We start from the raw sequence: 6,552 nt of genomic DNA on the forward strand, positions 1-6,552 counted from the left end.
GTTTCTGTGCTATGGTGGGGCCTGAAACCTGACTGAAATTCTTCATAGAGATCATTTTTTTGCAGGAAGGAGCACAATTGAGCAGACACAACTTTTTCTAAAATTTTAGACAAACGGAATATTTAAAATAGGTCTGTAATTTGCCAGTTCACTAGGATCTAGTTGTGGTTTCTTAATAAGAGGCTTAATAACTGCCAGCTTGAATGGTTTTGGGACGTGACCTAAAGACAACGACGAGTTAATAATATTGAGAAGCGGTTCTTCTGCTACAGGTAACAACTCTTTCAGTAATTTAGTGGGTACAGGATCTAACAGGCATGTTGTTGGTTTAGATGCAGTGATAAGTTTATTTAGCTCTTCCTGTCCTATAGTTGTAAAGCCCTGCAGTTTATCTTTGGGTGCGATGAATGAAGCTAAAGTATTAGACGCTGTAGAATCCGAGCATATCCACAAACTCATAGAAAATAACCAAAACAATCCAAGGTTTTTATTTAGCACAGTGGCTAGATTAACAAATAAACAGACGCCACCCGATCTAAATATTCCCTCACAGTTTAATAGTAATGACTTTATGAATTTCTTCACTGATAAAATAGATAACATGAGAAATACAATAGCAAATGTTTGCTATTGTATTTCTGATGTTATCTATTTAACTTTTTTTTGTTTTTATTTTCTTTCTTGCTGATATTCCAGATAAATGAAAAGCTGAAGAGCATGGGGCTAGAAAGTGAGAGCAAAATAAGCTGGAGAAAGTGAGATGAGCTTTCCTCAGCCTTTGTAGAAAGTAGAGATGCTTTCTTCTCTATGTAGCTGGTGTTAAGAGACCAGGTGAGATTCTCCGTCAAATGAGCACAGAGGAATTTGGTGCTCTTGACGGTTGATCTCCACAGAGCAACCATCAATATTTAGCAGAGAGTTGATGATATGTGCTGTTGTAAAGTCAACTCAACAACCATCTCTTTTGTTCACGTTCAGAGACAGGTTGTTGACTTTGCACCAGCCTGATACCCAATGTACCTCCTCTCTGTACGCTGACTCATCGTCTTTGCTGATGAGACCCTCTACAGTCATGTCATCCGCAAATTTAATGATATGGTTTTGCTGCACAGTCGTGAGTCAGCAGAGTGTACAGCAATGGACTAAGCACGCAGCCCTGGGGGATTCCTGTGCTCAGTGTGGTGGTGCTGAAGAAGCACCACGAAAAGAAAAGAACTTACAATACAAAATCGTCAAACAGACACATTTTTCATTTCTTTCACAAAACTTGAAGTTTTGTCCTTGTGTTCTTGTGATTCTAATCCCTATCAGTAAATCAAACAATAAAATTAAAATATATTTTCTAGTGCATTAACAGTGGTGTCACACAATTTCATACTTAGCCTTACTTGCATGCTACTTGTGCTATAGTATGCTTAAGTGTACTTGGTTTTAGCCTTGCAGCTTATGGAGAACAGACCGGCAGCCTTCTAGTTACAAACTCAAAGTCGAGACTGTCTGATGTTTAAGTAAGAAAATTTGTAATCCACATCTCAAAGTATGTACAGTGCATGTACAGTGTTCTGTATGTATTCACCCCCCCAAATTATGTATGGTAATTTGTAATCTGTATTTATGATGATGTGTTCACATATAGATGGTTTAACATGTTAATTTTAACAGGGCTCTTCTGGAGCAGTTCTGCTCTTTCTCGTCCGTACCACTATATAAATGTGAGAATGTCATGGCCAGAGGCTCAGAGTTACTGCAGATCGAAGTACACTGACCTGGCTACTGTAGACAGCATGGGTGATGTGAACAGGCTGGTAAATATAGTGGATGCTGGATACAGTGGATCAGTGTGGATTGGACTGAAGAGGGGGCCACAGAAACACTGGGTTTGGTCTAATGGAGATGATACACTCGCACAATACAGTGAATGGAATACAGGGCATCCAAACAGTGAAGGAGAATGCGGCTATTTTGCCTTTGGAGTTTGGTATAGTTATCCCTGCTCATCACATTTACACTTTGTGTGCTACAGTGGTGAGTTATAAGTTGATATCTGTGTTAATATTCAGTTTAGCTTGGGTTGAGGCCTGATTCTTGTTTTCCATATCTCAGTAGAAAGTACTGGATACATCAGGGTACAGAGGTGGAAGAATTGGACAGATGCTCAGAGCTACTGCAGACAGCATCACACAGACCTGGCCACCATCCACAACTCTGAGGAATGGAATCTGATAAAGAGTGAAATTCCATCGGAATCGTGGGTCTGGTTTGGTCTGTTTCTGGACTCTTGGGAATGGTCTGACAAATGGAACCGCTTCTTCAGACACTGGGCAGCAGAACAACCATCCATGAGTTCAGGATCTGGTGACTGTGTTGGCATGTCAAGAACCAGTTCTGGGAAATGGGCTCAATACAGCTGTGATCTACAGCAGCCTTTTATCTGCTATGGAGGTGAGTTTCCCCAGTTCACAGAAACAAATGATTAAAATAAATAAATAAATAACACTTATGAAACAGACATTACAAACAACTGTGATGTTTTCATGTATATATCTTGAGGATGCTGAGGATAAGATTCACTTTGTATTTCTCTAGACAAGTTGAATAGAAAGCAGATTGTCAGACTGAAATTGTCCTGTAATGAATGCACACTGAATGATCCTTCACTACAGACAGCCATTCTCAATGAGGTTTGTATCTGCCTTAAAGATGTAGTAAGGGATTTCTGAGATACATTACTGATATTTGAAATCAACAACCAAACAAACACACCCCTCCCTTCATTGCTCCGCCCACAAATTCATGAACACACTATCCAACACAGGCAACAAATAACAGCTGGCAGATCGAATAACAGCATATCTTGGTTCTGTGAAACATAGCAAAACCGAGTGTCGAGCAGAAACAAATCACCCTTAGCGTCCATTTTCAGGGCTTCCCGCTCTCTAACGTCTCTTTAGTGCTGGAAAGCCCCGATATAATCACGGGTTGTAGCTCTTGTCTCATTCCTTTTCCAGTGATATTCCTCCAACCTTTTCCTCTTTGCTATTTTGTTTTCTACAGTGTCTTGAAATACATTACAGCTATCCAACACCACTCATATCATCAACATTGTTGTTGTTGCTGCTGCTGTTTTGGGCTATAGATGGACACAGGTCTAGAGTGTAACATTTTTTATTTTTTGCTGGTCTTCCAGATAAGTGAAAAGCTGAAGAGCATGGGCCTGGAAAGTGAGAGCAAATTAAGCTGGAGAAAGAGAGAAGGTGAAGAGGTGTTTCATCAGGAGAGTAACTTTATGGCCAACACAAATAATCAATGTAAAAGACAGTAATCTTCAGTGTCCCTCTAAAGTAAAGTAAGTCTTTAAAACACACTTAAAGAATATAATGTACAAGTCTGAATTATATTGTTTAGAGGAACTTTTTTTAAAGATTTTTTTAGACTCTTCCTTTACTAAATTTACAATTGAATGCTCTAGTTGTAAATTTAAATATTTCTGCAAAATCATTAAAAATGTACTTAAGTTTAAAAAAGGACTTTGATTACTTGTATTTGATGTTTACTGTATATGATGATGTCATTCTAATAAATTTGAATGGAATTTTAACATCCAGTGCATATTATTCCCAATTTCAGGTATTGGCTTGATATGTCAATTTCAGTTTTGAAATTGATAAGTAATACAGTTATGTGTATACAGTATATGTTTTGTATATACCCAGAAATATTTGAGGGAAATCAAATTTGCATTGTAAAACCAGGACTAAAGGATTGGCCTTGAATAAATCAACCTATGAATTCAGTATTGGAGTAGCCCTTTTCAATTTACATTCAGACCAACCATGCAAAAATGGCCTGTATATTAAAAAAAGAAAAAGAATAATTAGAAACATTCACCCATAAGGTAGTGGATGCACATTTTCAACTTTCACATGCACAAATTTCGAACACTTTTTCCTGAAAAGCACATTGTTTATTTTATTTCTTAGCCAAACAAGGCATATTGGTTTAAGTTATGATTATCTGGACATTTGCTACTGTACAGCATATGTATGAGTACAACATATGAAAAATGCTAAAGCTCAGTGCCCTGAATACACACTAAATCCACACTCTAATAAATAAATACACTCTAATGGTTGAAAGTCTCTTGGCATCCCGATAACAATCATAAAGTTAAGTGGTCTAAATTTAATTTATATCATCTGTGGAAGGCGTAGGACCATAAAATTTTCGTCCAATCATATTCCTCAGACCTTGGGCTACAATAGGCTGTGCTACCTGCCTGTCAATGTATGAATTTGCATACCTCTGTGCACCTTGTTTGCGTAGACATGCTACAACATCAGCGCTTTCCATCATGCTAACTGCAGACCGAGCAAGAAAGGAAGGCATTATTATTGTAATATTATGCGCTCAGTACTGTAAATGATTTCTCACCACCGCTGTAATCTTACAGCGCTGTATTCAGCCCTCCACCAATGCCGTCTCTCAGCGTGTCACTCGCTGGTTAGCCTCTGGTCTCATTGTGCGCATTTTTGTGTTTTGGAGGAGGCGTGGCTTTAGAGAGTGATTTGCAGGAAGGGAGGGATCTTATGCTTTTGCCTGCCCTACCTTTAACCAACATTACAGAACATGCAAATGTGTTGTTAAATTATTTAAATATTCATTTTAAATCTCAGGAGGACTTTTAGTCAATATGTTAGTTCAAAGGGGTTTGACTGACAACAACTTTTGGGAATCCCTGCATCACAAGAATAAACATGAAGTCAGCAATGACACAGTCAAAGTCTTTCAGGTTTTAAATATTTTTGTCAGTTATAAATATTTGTTTTTGTCAGTTGCCGTGTTTAGTAACTTGTGTAATTATTCCATTACATAAAATAGTAGCTGTAATCTAATTATGAGCATTTTAAAACATAATTTAATCCAATTACAAGTACTACATTTTTGGAATCTATGGAACATGCAGTGTTATTTTACATTTAATTATTACATTTCTGTCTTGTTTAATGATTCAAATCAAATACTTCATAAGCTCAACAAGTAATTTTTTTATTTTTTTTATTATAATTTTTATTTACATTTTTTTCACATTTCAACATTGCTGATTTTCTATGTCGTGAATAGTAGTAATTCAAACAGACCACACAGTGCCATCTGGTGGTATTTTTATGGACAACTTTTTGTTTGTTTGTTTGTTTGTTTTTTGTTTAGCTGATCCGAAAAAAATGTATCCGATCCGTGACTCCAAATCCATAATATGATACGTTTGGACTGTATGTGTGTGAGAACGAAAGCGTGCTTTATAAAACGTCATTTTGTGAGATATACACGGAAATGGTTTTCTATTTATCTTAGATGAGAGATTATGCAAAAGAGTAGCTGTTCTTGACCGTCAATGTTTGTGGTGTATTCAGGGTCTCGGCTCTATTTTATGACAAACCGTTTGTATGATATTCTAATCATAGGCCTACATGCAGACCACTTTTGGCAGAGGTCTAGTGCCGCTGCGTAATCAGCTTGAGGGGCTCTGTAATGTTGACAGGCAAATAATGCTATCTTAGAATTGCCTCAATGCAGTCTTTATTGCCTCTGAATGATGATTTAGAATGTTACATGTATTTCGGGCGAGGAAAAGAGAGTTATCATTCTCAGAACAAACCAAATAAACACAACAGTCCTATATTAGAGCACTGCACTTCCATTTTCCCCACAGATTTACATTGTAAGATTATGGGGTTCTGTTGAGCTCGTATGAATGTTGATACCATAGCCACAAAGCCACAAGACATTTTAATAGCCTATATCCAGCTCACTATATCCAGAAACACATAATCACCTACTTTATGCTTTAATATTGATTTATTTTTGTTTATATAGAGGTCTACATTGTAAAACCTAACAAATGTCCTAACACTTTTTAGTTGACTTTACAATGCACAACAATTTCTTAATTTTAATTGTAAAAATCTGTACATTTGTGTACTATGCCTTTGCTACTCAGAAAACCCTAAATTGATTAATTATGAGTACCATTTTGTCAGGCTAGTTTCTAGTTTCCAGCATGCTTTGCTTCTGACTCTAGGAGTAAATGTTGTAATTAAGTGTTATTTGATTTAAGTGTTTTTGCACAAAATTAATATAGGGGGAGATCTGTTAGTGTTTAAAGTGGTCATATGATGCTGCTAAAAAGAACATTATTTTGTGTATTTGGTGTAATGAAATGTGTTTATGCGGTTTAAGGTTCAAAAAACACATTATTTTCCACATACTGTACATTATTGTTTTTCCTCTATGCCCCGCCTTTCTGAAACGCGTAGATTTTTACAAAGCTCATCGGTCTGAAAAGTGAGGTGTGCTCTGATTGGCCAGCTATCCAGTGCATTGTGATTGGCTGAATACCTCAAACGTGTGACGGAAATTTTACGCTCCTACCATACTGTGATGCCGTGTCCCGGAGCGACAAGACAAAAACATTAAAACCCATTATAAACGAGGCATTTGTTGCATCCAGTGGGGACATAATTACTGATTATAATGACTTATACTGTCTTTTTA

At 37.0% G+C, this 6,552-nt stretch overlaps 1 pseudogene; it reads left to right on the top strand.

Moving 5' to 3' along the window:
- The first annotated feature begins 1,646 nt into the window (after positions 1-1,646).
- Positions 1,647-6,552, top strand: part of LOC107681445 (macrophage mannose receptor 1-like) — a 28,023-nt pseudogene continuing 23,117 nt past the window's right edge.

Source organism: Sinocyclocheilus anshuiensis, unplaced genomic scaffold (genome assembly GCF_001515605.1).
Source record: "Sinocyclocheilus anshuiensis isolate Anshui unplaced genomic scaffold, SAMN03320099.WGS_v1.1 scaffold2551, whole genome shotgun sequence".
Taxonomy (NCBI): domain Eukaryota; kingdom Metazoa; phylum Chordata; class Actinopteri; order Cypriniformes; family Cyprinidae; genus Sinocyclocheilus; species Sinocyclocheilus anshuiensis.